The sequence below is a fragment of the Heloderma suspectum genome, chromosome 4 (genome assembly GCF_057233095.1).
Source record: "Heloderma suspectum isolate Gila_16-S chromosome 4, 16-S_ref, whole genome shotgun sequence".
Classification (NCBI taxonomy): Eukaryota; Metazoa; Chordata; class Lepidosauria; order Squamata; family Helodermatidae; genus Heloderma; species Heloderma suspectum.
The window spans coordinates 54676012-54688836 of NC_139461.1; positions in this window are offsets into that span (position 1 = coordinate 54676012).

Sequence of the window (12825 nt, forward strand, 5' to 3'; positions counted from 1 at the left end):
AGGGGTGGCTTGGGGAAGGGGGAAGATCCACGATCAGATCTCCTCCTCCACAGTCATAGCTCTCTCTATGGCTGCAGAGAGCAGGAGATCTGCACCATTCTATGGCTCCCCAGAAGCTGTCTGTGAGCCACAGAATTTCTTTATTAGTTGCTTAAAACCAAAGCACTCTAAGGAAAAGTGCAGGTGTTATGAACAGGGATGTCATGAAAGCCCAAGAGCATACTGGAGTCATACTGGAGTCAGGAGATCCAGGCTCTAGTCCCCACTCGGCCATGGAAGCTCACTGGGTGTCTTTGGGCCTGTCACAGACTCTCAGCCCAACCCACCTCACAGGGTTGTTGTTGTGAGGCTAAAATGGAGGAGGTGGAGGAAGAGGAGGATTATGTACACCACCTTGGGTTCCTTCCGGATGAGAAAAGGTGGGATATAAATGCAATAAATATATCAATAAATAAAATAAACTGCTAGAGCTTTATTTATATGTGCCGTTTTGAATTGTGAACAATGTATGTTTCCACAGAGTTCATCAGAAAATCAAGAGTGGACATAGGAAACACCAGGCCTTAAACTATACACATTTGTTGGCACTTGTGTCTAATGGTTGATCTAGGAAGCTACATCACTTACAGCACAATCTTTTACATGTCTACTCAGATGCCAGTTCCATTGAGTTCAATTCGGCTTACTCCCAGTCCCAGCTAAATTGGCACAGTATTGGCTTTGACTGACATCTAAATCCAGATATGTAAATATAAGCAAAGCCTTCATCTTCCGGATTCTGTATTGTGTTGTGTGGAGATTTGGCAGCTGAGACTATTCTAGTGTAGTGTTTAAAGGACTTCTGACATTCACAAGTGTAAATGCCATTTCATTTCCAGATCTGACGTGTGGTCATCAACACTGCCCAACTCAGCCAAGATTTCCCCTCTTTTCTTGATTATGCTGTGCTCCTGGAAAGCCTGAACAAAGTATTACACAATCTATTATATACTTCAGAAGTGGGGAAAACACAATCTTTATCTCACTATTGATCTAAAAAGCGATCCTCTGGCCATCGCAGACAAGCCGTTTTCACAGTCTTTAAACAGTAATTTGAACAGCACAAGTATCTTCCTCAGAAGTCCACTTCTAACAAGTATATAGTCCATTTTAATTTACAACTGATTGAAGAGAAGGAAACTACATATTGGCTTTTCTGTGATTCTGAAGTATTACGGATGCCTAACATATAACCAAAACAGCTGTTCTATTTGATTTCTAAATACGTACCAAAGTCTTGCACATGGTAGACTGAGGTGGGAGAATTCTCAGTGTAACACTTCAGACTTCAGGTTGGAGGGCTTATTTGTGAATGCTTCCACACTGGGAACAGAGGATATTTCCTACACATAGTAAGAAGCATACCAGAAAGAAATATTCAGCAGTCCTCTCCCTGATACTTTACTGCATGGAATGAGCTTTTGTGTGTGAGACCATTCTAAAAATAGCCACACACAAAACAACCCCCCCCCAAAAAAACCACCTGCAGTCTGAACTACCCGCACGGTGCCCTCCAGATGAGTTATATTACAACTCCCAGCATGCCCCAACATATCTGGAGGGCACCAGGTTGGGGAAGGGTGACCTAGAAGACTACCAAATCAGCTAATCATCTTATACTGTGTAATGTGTAAAATGTCCCTTACCCCTAGCATGGCTAACTGGGGTATGCTGGGAGTTGTAGGCCCTTTTTTTCTGTCTAAACATGCATAGGATTGCACCATAAGTGATTGACCCCCTGATCCTAGTTATGGTTAATTGTAAGTCCCATTCATTTCATAAAGGGGATTTACTACCAGGTAAAGCGATGGATTCGCTTTTGCCTGCCAAGCACAGGTGTTCATATGAGTTGCTGCTGCTGCACCCCCACCCCCTCAAGCTGGGCTGCGCAAGGCCTGGAGGGCTCAGCAAGCAGTCCGAGGCACTCTGCCCCTGCTAGTACCCCAGCGGGGACAGGCTGCTCATTTTACGTTAATCTCTTACACTTACATAAAACAAGCAGCTTGTCCCTGCTGCCACTGTAGCAAGGGTGGGGGAAGGAGGGAAGGAGAGGAGCACCGCACCAGTCTTTCTCTCACATCCCTGCTACAGCTGAGGCAGCAACAGGCGGCTCTCTGAGGGACTGGGTGCCCGCGAGCTTGCCCAAATCAGCACACGCTGAGTTGGGTAAGTGCTGGGGTCCGTGGAATGGCATCCGCGGGGCTGAGCTGGTGATTTTTCTCGCCAGGCTTCAAGCCCAAACCAGGCAGCCGTGCCATCTCTACTCACAGGTAAGCGTGAAGGAGATTGCAGCCTAGGGATGGGCGAATCCATCAAGCTCAGTTTCACTCAGGTTCTCCTTTAACCAATGCTAACTTCCATCCCAAGTCCGCATCGGATTGCAATGTTGTGTTAGTTTGCATGAAAGTTTGTATGCCTGTTCTTGCACATTTTTAAACGCTGCATTTTTGTATGTATTTTTACCCAACTGTATGCATTTTTTTTTTTTTGTAATGTATGCATTTTTTGTGAACTGCAGTGCAAATTCTGGAAATGTATGAGTTTTGGTGGCAAACTGCATTCCCATCTGCTATAGGTTAGCAAAGTGCAAATTTGGTAAGTTCACATTGAAATGCAAACTGAAGACATTTCTTACTCATTCCTACTGCAGGATATCCCTGGTTCAAAATCCCACATTTGCCACTCACCCAGTTTGCAGAATGAATCACAGCATGGTTAATAAGGTGGTTTGTTAACTTCTCCAACCAACCACCCTTGCCATCACAACAAGTCGTGCTGGCAAGGGTACTGGACAGCTCACAACTGGCATGTGCAAGCTTGCATGACACTGGCCCAGTTTGCGTGACACGAGAGTGGTTAATAAACCACAGTGACTTGTTAACCATAGGGATGGGCAGATTACTCACCCTGTTCTGGTCCAGGGCATCCACAGTGGGGGGGAGGCAATCCATCCCTCCCCCCAGAATCCTCCCTGGCCAGCTCCGCTCTGCAGCAAGTCCACGGAGCTGCCTGCCGGACCTGCCTGCAGCCGGACTTCCATCTGCTGCCAGGCTGCGGCCGCAATTGGCATCCAACATAGCAGGCAGTATTTATGCCCCTGCATTAGCCATGATAGGCTACGTAAATATATACGTAGCCTGTCACGGCAAATCAGGATGCAAATGGCGCCCGCTACGCCATTTGCGTCCCTGCTCTTTGTCATGATAGGCTACGTAAATACTTATGTAGCCTATCACAGCTAAAGTAGGGAGGCAAATGGCGGCTGCAGACCAGGGCAGCAGACAGACCGGACCGGCCGATGCCAGGTAGGGTCCATCCTGGGAAAATTTCGCAGGGTGGCAGCGAGGGGGTGCTCCGTTCCGTCATGGACTCCAGGGGGCTGGAATCTAAAGAATCTGGCCTCATTGGACTCCGTGGCGGAATTCTCTAACATCCCTAGTTAACCACCCCTGCATATGCCGATCATATGCTGGCTCATTTCCCTCATTACCCTTGCCAGGCACATGTTGTTGTGATGTCCGAACCCAGCAAGGGTGGGTGGCTGGGGTGGTTAACAAACCACCATGAACCCATGCTCTGTTGTAGAGTTGCTGGGTGGTTTGTCAACTACTGCAGCCACCCACCCTCGCTGGGTTCAAACATCACGTCGATAACCCACGTTTGGCAAGGATAATTAGGGAAATGATCTGGCATGAAACAGGCATGTTTGGGGCTCTTTAGCAAGCCACCATGGCTTATTAACCATCCTCGTGTCATTCGAACCCAGGCACTATCTCTTTGCCTCAGTCCCCCATTTACAATTTGGGGATAATAATAAATAAAACTATCCTCTCTTATAAGGTTGTTATAGGGGTCATGTATTGTTCTTTTAGAACTCAAAGCCTTATCTGAATGTTGTTTATTATTCTTATCATCAATTTAAAAATGCTTGCATATTACGTTATGTCCAGAAATAGTCCATGTTAATACTCTCCATCTGTTTTTTAACTTGGGGGGGGGAGGGGTCTACAAAAGCATACTTAAGGCACAATTTGCAGAAACCATGTGGTACTGATGACCTTTACGATTCATTTGTGCACCGTATGTGCAGTGTTATCCTATGTGTGTCTACTCAGAAGTAAGCCCCATTGAGTTAAATGGGACTTACTCCAAGGTAAATGTGTGTCAGATTGCAGCCTTAATATGTTTAATTACTCCAAAGATATATATGACTAGAGATTTGCTGCTGCATTGTATAGCTCAAGACAACAATGGCTTACAGAAGCCAAACAGCATTAACTTAAAATATCAAAAAGATTTTTTAAAGAACACACATGTATACACAGAGACAGACACAGACATGGGAATAAATTACTTCCATTTGAAATAATTGGCAGGACACTGAAGCAAGATTTTTTTTCATCTGATGAAAACTAGAAACCTTGATCTACAATTGTTTTGATATAAACTTATGTGAGCATTGGTTAAAATAGTGGTTATTTCTGGCTTTCGGGTGCTGTTTGATCATTTCTATGCGCTTAATTCCATTGTGCTTCAACTTTCTCATTTAAATATCCCTTCCCATCAATCATTAGTGCTTTCCTTCCTGGGTCATTGAGAGCATAATACTTCATTGTGTCAGCTGAAGGTGTGCTGACCTACTTTTCTTGGTTAATTTCAAGGGTAGGATCAGATGTTCCATTGCTTTTAGTAATTGATCTGACGATACATCTTTTACTGGAGCACCCATGACATGGTCTGGGGGCATTCTAGGCATCACTGGCTTCAAGGTCATTATTGAAATGAAAAATTCTCAGATCAATTAGGTAACATGACTGCAGAGGCTGCTCTTGAAGATGGGCCTCTCAGTTTAACCAAATAAAACAAGCAGGATGCTTTTGAGGTGGGGGGAGGGGAGGGCAGAGAGAGAAAACAACCCATTACACCAACTTGCATTTTACTTCTTGAAGTGTATGCAATCAGCCCTATTGGGCTGAGATCAAGAATGGCTTGTGCATCACCACCAAGCTTTAAAAAAACCATTATTAGAACTAATGCACCGTTAAAGGATTGGTTCAGCAAAACCAATCTCTCCAGCTTTCCATGATGCAAAATTTAAAAGGCAGCAGATAACAGCACTGTAGTAGTCTGGCCTGTTCATCACAAACAATAGCCTGCTGTAAAAAAACAGGAAGAGATTCCTCGAAGACAACCAGAATCAAAATAAAATCTTGCTCTGGAATGAGAGGCAAAGGTGGGTGCGAGAAAGGATGGCAAATGTCTCATGCAAATTACCCAGGTACATCTTGCAACACACAATTTCATACACCTTTAGTCGGAAGGAACGTGAACATCCTGCTTGAAAATGGTGATGGTGGTGGGAAATACTATAGCATAACCTAAATGTGCAAATCTGAGCAACTGACTCCTGCCAGGTTAAAATATTTTTATTTAACCTAAACTTGCCTTATTAAGGGAGGAAATTACATGCTTCCAGTCACTGCTTTAAGATGTTTCATGGCTTAATTCTATGAGAAAATGGCACCAGTTTAATGAAATTGATCTAGGTAATGATTTACCGAAATTGGGCAACCCTCTCAAATAAACATCCTTTCGTGAGATGAGAGCTGCTCATCAATTTGGCTTAAGCCAGGAAGAAGGCATGTGTGGCTTTTATTCCCTGGAAGCCATTTTAAAAACCAAAACCAGAAGTGGCTAAAAAAGAGAGGGAGCCAGTACCCTAGCCCCAAACATTTGGGTCTGCTTATCAAACCAGTACCTTGGCCCAGAAATGTGGGTATGTGAGATCCCTGAAATGCTTGGTTTTAATCCATGCTACAGTTCCTTCAAAACAGTTGTGGCATCAGGTTTTTCCTGGGAAAGCTAGTGTGGTATAGTGGAGAGCATGTCAGCTTAGGACTGTTAATGGCCTTTGGCTTGCAGATAAATGGCATCTGACTAGGTCTAATCTGACTAGGCATCTGACTGGGGTCTAATCCCTAGTCAGCCCTGAAGCTCACTGCATGACCTGGGGACAGTCATGATTACCTCACAGGCCCTAACCTTCCTCACAGTGTTGTTATGAGGAAAACATCTGTGCTCCCTTGAGCTCCCTGGAAGGGCATGCAGGGCCAGCTCAAGATAAATTGCCACCCAAGAAGTACAAGATGGCGCTCCCACCCCTTCCATGTACGAAAGCTGACTGGACTGGCAGTTGAAAATTTCTTCATTTCTGATAATGGGACAGCTTTCCTCCACCATGCTGGAAGGTAGCAGGCTTTAAAGTAAGAGATTTAAGCTAATATATGCTGGTATTTTTTGAATTTTTGCTCCACCCCTTTTGCATTTGGCCTCACCCACCACTAGGAGTGTATGAAACCCCCTTACCTGGAGTCCGCTGGGAGGTCTGTGGGGGGGGAGGCGATCCGGTCCTCCCCCCCCCGGAATCCTCCCCGTCCGGCTCTGCTCCGTGGCAAGTCCACAGAGCCACTGGCTGGGGCAGGCAGGAGCCAGACTTCTGGCTGCGGCTGGTCTTCGGACACAAATGGCATCCAGCTTAGTGGATGCCATTTGCTTCCCTTCCCCTTCCTGTGATAGGCTACATAAATCTTACATAGCCTATCATGGGAAGGGATGCAAATGGCATAGTGCACATCATTTGCTTCCCTGGTCTTTACCGTGATAGGCTATGTAAAGATTTACGTAGCCTATCACGGGAAGGGGAAGGGACGCAAATGGTGTCCGCTAGGCAGGACGCCATTTGCATCCGAAGACCAGCCGCAGATGGACCTGGCCGGACCCAGACCCAGCAGTGCCAGGTAGGATCCGGCCAAGTCGGACTTCACGGGGGGGTGGGGTGGGGTGGTCCGTTCCACCACCAACTCCGGGAGGGGCGGATTCTTAGAATCCGGAGTCCGTGGCAGAATTTTCTGCCATCCCTACCCACCACTGGAACACAGCCCTTGAGAACTTCTCTGAAATTTAATTTAGTCCTCAGACTGAAAGAGCTCCTAGTGTGTGGAAATGTAGCCACAAAAGGTGGGCTATAGCTGAGAGAGTGTCAGAGCCAACTCTAGGGCTTTCCTTCCTTTGACATCTGCCTTCTCTCCTGGAGTCCTGGCTCTGCATACTATTTTGAGCTTGAAAATTCAAGCAAGGGACTATGGGAGAAGAAAGGGCATGGATTGGCCTACTGGCTGCTAATGTCATGCTGGCTCTTAACTCAGCAGGAGCCTTTTTCTTCCTGCTTTCCTTAAGACAATGGGGAGTTGGGGGGAGGGGCTCTCTCAGGGGGAAGATGCAATTGCCCATTATTTTCACCTTTCAGCATCGATGAGACATCTCTTGTGAGCATCGGTCTGGTTCAGAAGATGGGGGTGGGATGAATGGCCACATGAGCAACTGACAAATGTCTGAAAATTATTGCAGAGATCTGGGTCATCAGATTGGATTAAGGACTTTAAGGGCATTACATAAGAACATAAGAAGAGCCATGCTGAAACAGACCAAAGGCCTATCTTCTCCAGCATTCTGTTGCAACAGTCACCAAACAGATGTCTCTGGGAAGCCCAAAGGGACACATGAGCACAACTGCACTGTCCCCCTAGTGTTCTCCAGAAACTGGGATGCAGAAGCATACTGTGGGTAATATGTAGCCATCATGTCTAGTAGCCCTCTTTTAAAGACATCCAAGTTGATGGCCATCACAACATCTTGTGGTAGCAAATTCCAAGGTTGGAAAATGGGCTGTGTGTAGGGATATAGGAAAGTCACTTACCTTTTTGCAGCTTGGATTCGCGGTGGGGGGGAGGCGCTCCGTCCCTCCCCCCGGAATCCTCCCTGGGCCGGCTCCGCTCCGCGGCAGCTCTGCAGAGCTGCCAGCCAGGGCTGTCCGCAGCTGGAGTTCCAGCCATGGACGGGCTGCTGCGGACGCAAATGGTGGCATTTGCGTCCTGTGAAGCTACCATGATAGGCTACTTAAGTATTTACATAGCCTATCACGGCAAGCCCCCCCCCCAAAAAAACAGTGTACGCAAATGGCGGTGGCTACAGCGGCCACCATTTGCATTCGCTATTTTTAGCCATTTTAGCCTACGGAAATATTTACGTAGGCTATTACGGCGAAAAAAATGGGGAACGCAAATAGCGCCCACTACTCTATTTGCGTTCCTCTTTTTTTCGCTGTAATAGCCTACGTAAATATTTATGTAGGCTAAAATGGCTAAAAATAGGGAACACAAATGGCGGCCGGCGTAGCCACCGCCATTTGCGTACGCTGTTTTTTTTTTTGGCTTGCCATGATAGGCTACGTAAATACTCATGGCCTCCGCAGGGATGCAAAAGGCATCCTTGCATTAGCCGTGATAGGCTACGTAAGTATTTACGTAGCCCATCATGGCTATGATGGAGAAGCGAATGGTAGCTGCAGGGAGGCTGCCATTCGCAAGTCAGCGCGGACGGCAGCAGGTAAGTACTCTGTTTTGCGTGCCTTTTGTGGGTTGGGGGGGCGGAGGCTTCGTTCCACCATGGATTTTGGGGGGCTGAATGCACTGGCATTTGGCCTCACCGAGATCCGTGGTGGAATTCTCTGACATCCCTAGCTGTGTGAAGAAGTACTTCTTGTCTGTCATTCATCTCCCACCATTAGCTTCACCGGATGACCCCAAGTTCTAGCGTTATAAAAGAGAGAGAGAGAGAGAGAGAGAGAGAGAGAGAGAGAGAGAGAGAGAACCTATCCACTATTTTCACACCATGCATAATTTTTACATCTCTATCATGTCTCTCCTTACCCACATTTTCTCTAAGCTAAAGAGCCCCAAATATTGTAACCTTTCCTCATAAAGGAGTTACTCCATCTCGATGATCATTTTGGTTGCCCTTTTCTGTACCCTTTCCAGCTCTACAATGTCCTTTTCGATGTACAGTGACCAGAATTGTACACAGTATTCCAAGTATGGTTGCACCATAGATTTGTATGAAGGAATTATAATATTGGCAGTTTTATTTTCAGTTCCTTTCCAAATGATCCCTAATTTGGTTTTCACAGCCACTATGCACTGGATTGATGTGTACAATGTTTACAATGAGCTATCCACCACATCAACATGCAGTCAGGGCGAGAAATATTGGAACAAGGATACCTGTTTTGGCAGTTGGCCTCTGTACACCAACACATTGAAATTGAAAGGAAACACACCCAGATGGGAGTGAAGTCAGGACTTTCAGCTGTAATTCAAGGGGTTTGACAAAAGTGGGGCACTACCCATTCAGGAAGGACAGCCAGTGGCATACACACACACACACCGTTGGTGGCTCATAAGTAATGGAACAAACTAACATCATCTCAAACTTAAGGATCGTCTTTAATACCTCGATGAAAATTCTTTGCAGTCAATGACTGCCTGAAGTCTGGAACCCATGGACATGACCAAATGCTGAGTTTCCTCCCTCGAGATGCTTTGCCAGGCTTTGTGGGTCTTTCTGCCTTCAGTCTTTCTTCGGTAAGTGAAAAGCATGCTCTATTGGGTTGAGATCAGGTGACTGACTTGGCCATTGAAGAACATCCCACTTCCTTGCCTGGAGAAACTCTTGGGTAGCTTTTGCTGAATGTTTTGGGTCATTATCCATCTGCAATATGAAGCGGTGTCCTATCAGTTTGGTAGCATTCGGCTGAATCTGAGGAGAAAGTATAGCTCTATACACTGCAGAATTCATCCTGCTGCTTTTATCAGCAGTCAGGTTATCAATAAACACCAGTGACCCGGTTCCATTGGCAGCCATACATGCCCATGCCGTAACACTGCCTCCACCATGTTTGACAGATGATGTGGTATGCTTTGGATCATGAGCCATTCCTTTCCTTCTCCATACTTTTCTCTCCCCATCATTCTAGTACAAGATAATCTTGGTTTCATCAGTCCAAAGAATCTTATTCCAGAACTGGGCAGGTTTTTTTTAGGTGTTTGCTGACGAAGGCTAATCTGGCCTGTCTGTTCTTGAGTGTTACCAGTGGTTTGCACCTTGTTGTGAAGCCCCTGTATTTACATTCATAAAGCCGTCTCTTGACTGTAGATGTTGACAATGACATGCCTACCTCTGCAAGAGCATTCTTGACCTGGCTAGATGTTGTGAACAGGTTCCTCTTCACCATGAGCAGCATTCTGCGGTCATCCACTTTAGTTGTCTTCCGTGGTCTTCCAGGCCTTTTGCTGTTGCTGAGCTTGCCAGTTAATTCCTTCTTTTTCAGAATGTTCCAAACTGTTGTGTTGGCCACTCCCACTGTTTTTGCTATCTCTCTGATGGATCTATGCTGTTTCCTCAGCCTAATGATGGCCTCCTTCACTCGCATGGACACCTCTTTGGACCTCATGTTGGGAGTTCCAGTGAACAGCTACCAAATGCAAATGTAACACTCAGAACCACCTCCTGGCCTTTTATCTGCTTGCTTGGTCATGGGGTACCCAGGAAACACCTGGCCATGCAGCTGCTTGTCAGCCATTCGTTCCATTACTTATGTTGTTGTTGTTCAGTTGTTTAGTCATGTCCAACTCTTTGTGAACCCATGGACCATAGCACACCAGGCCTTCCTGTCCTGCGCTCCCTCCCGGAGCGTGCTCAAGTAAGGATGGCGGAGAATTTCTCCCCGAAACTTCGGGGGGCCGAGCGCCAACGTGTTCGGCCCCCTGAACAAGTTTCGGGGAGAAATCCTCCGCACCCCCCCCACACACACCCCCGGGACGGGACTTACCTTCGCTGAATGTCCCTCCCGGCGGCGGGTCCGGCCGGCAGTTCGGCGGGTGTTCGAGCGGGGCGGGAGTGGCAGCCGGTCTTTCAACCGGCTGCCGCTGCTGCCATTCCAATCAAAGATTAAAAAAACGCCCCCGTGATAGGCTACGTGACAATTAACGTAGCCTATCACGGCTAGATTTGCAAAGTCAGCCGTGATAGGCTACGTTAATCATCACGTAGCTTATCACGGGTGACTTAAAAAAAAAAAAGCGCATACGGATAATGGCGGCTCCCATAGGGAGCCGCCATTCCCGTTCCTTATTTGGTCGCTGTAGTCTACGTAAAGATTTACGTAGACTACAGCAAAAATAAGGGCAACGCTATTTGCGTTGCCCTTATTTTCGCCGTAGTCTACGTAAAGATTTACGTAGACTACAGCGACTAAATAAGGAACGCGAATGGCGGCTCCCTATGGGGGCCGCCATTAGCGTACGCGCTTTTTTTTTTAAGTCACCCGTGATAGGCTACGTGACGATTAACGTAGCCTATCACGGCTGACTTTGCAGATCTAGCTGTGATAGGCTACGTTAATCGTCACGTAGCCTATCACGGGGGTGTTTTTTTTTAAAAAAAACAACAATGGAGTTTGCGGCCGGGTGAGGCGGGAAGCCTCCTCCCCGGCCTGAATTCCAGCCGGGCGAGGTGGAAAGCCTCCCCCCCAGCCTGAACTTCACGGGGGGAGCCGCGAAGCGCCTCCCCCCCCACCGCGAACAAGCTTCGACGAAAGGTAAGTGCCTTTCGTCCACCCCTATGCTCAAGTTCGTATTCATTGCATCGGTGATGCTATCTAGCCATCTCATCCTCTGCCGTCCCCTTCTCCTTTTGTCTTCAGTCTTTCCCAGCATCAGGGTCTTTTCCAGAGAGTTTTCTCTTCGCATTAGGTGGCCAAAATATTTGAGCTTCAGCTTCAGTATCTGTCCTTCCAATGAGCAGTCGGGGTTGATTTTCTTTAGGATTGATTGATTTGACCTCCTTGCAGTCCAGGGGACTCGTAAGAGTCTTCTCCAGCACCACAGTTTGAAAGCATCAGTTCTTCGGCGCTCAGCCTTCCTTATAGTCCAGCTCTCACAGCCATACATTACTACTGGGAAAACCATAGCTTTGATTAGACGGACCTTTGTTGGCAAGGTGATGTCTCTGCTTCTGACTATGCTGTCTAGGTTTGCCATAGCTTTCCTCCCAAGAAGCAAGCGTCTTTTAATTTCATGGCTACAGTCACCATCTGCGGTAATCTTGGAGCCCAAGAAAGTAAAATCTGTCACTGCTTCCATTTCTTCCCCTTCTGTATGCCAGGAAGTGATGGGGCCAGATGCCATGATCTTCGTTTTTTTAATGTTGAGTTTCAAACCAGCTTTTGCACTCTCCTCTTTCACCCTCAACAAGAGGCTCTTTAGATACCACTGCCATTAGGGTGGTATCGTCTGCATATCGGAGGTTGTTGATAATTCTCCCAGCAATCTTAATTCCGACCTCTGATTCATCCAACCCAGCATTTCTCATGATGTACTCTGCATATAAGTTAAATAAGCAGGGTGACAATATGCAGCCTTGTCGTACTCCTTTCCCAATTTTGAACCACTCGGTTGTTCCATGTCTGGTTCTTACTGTTGCTTCTTGACTCTCGTACAGGTTTTTCAGGAGATGGGTAAGGTAGTCTGGTACTCCCATCACTTTAAGAATTTTCCACAGTTTGTTGTGATCCACACAATCAAAGGCTTTAGCGTAGTCAATGAAGCAGAAATAGACGTTTTTCTGGAATTCTCTTGCTTTCTCCATGATGCAGCGAAAGTTGGCGATTTGATCTCTAGTTCCTCTGCCTCTTCGAAACCCAGCTTGACTTCCAGTAGTTCTCGGTTCGCATACTGCTGAAGCCTAGCTTGTAGGATTTTGAGCATCACCTTGCTGGCATGTGAAATGAGCGCAATTGTGTGGTAGTTTGAACACTCTTTGGTGTTGCCCTTCTTTGGAATTGGAATGTAAACTGATCTTTTCCAGTCTTGCGGCCATTGTTGAGTGTTC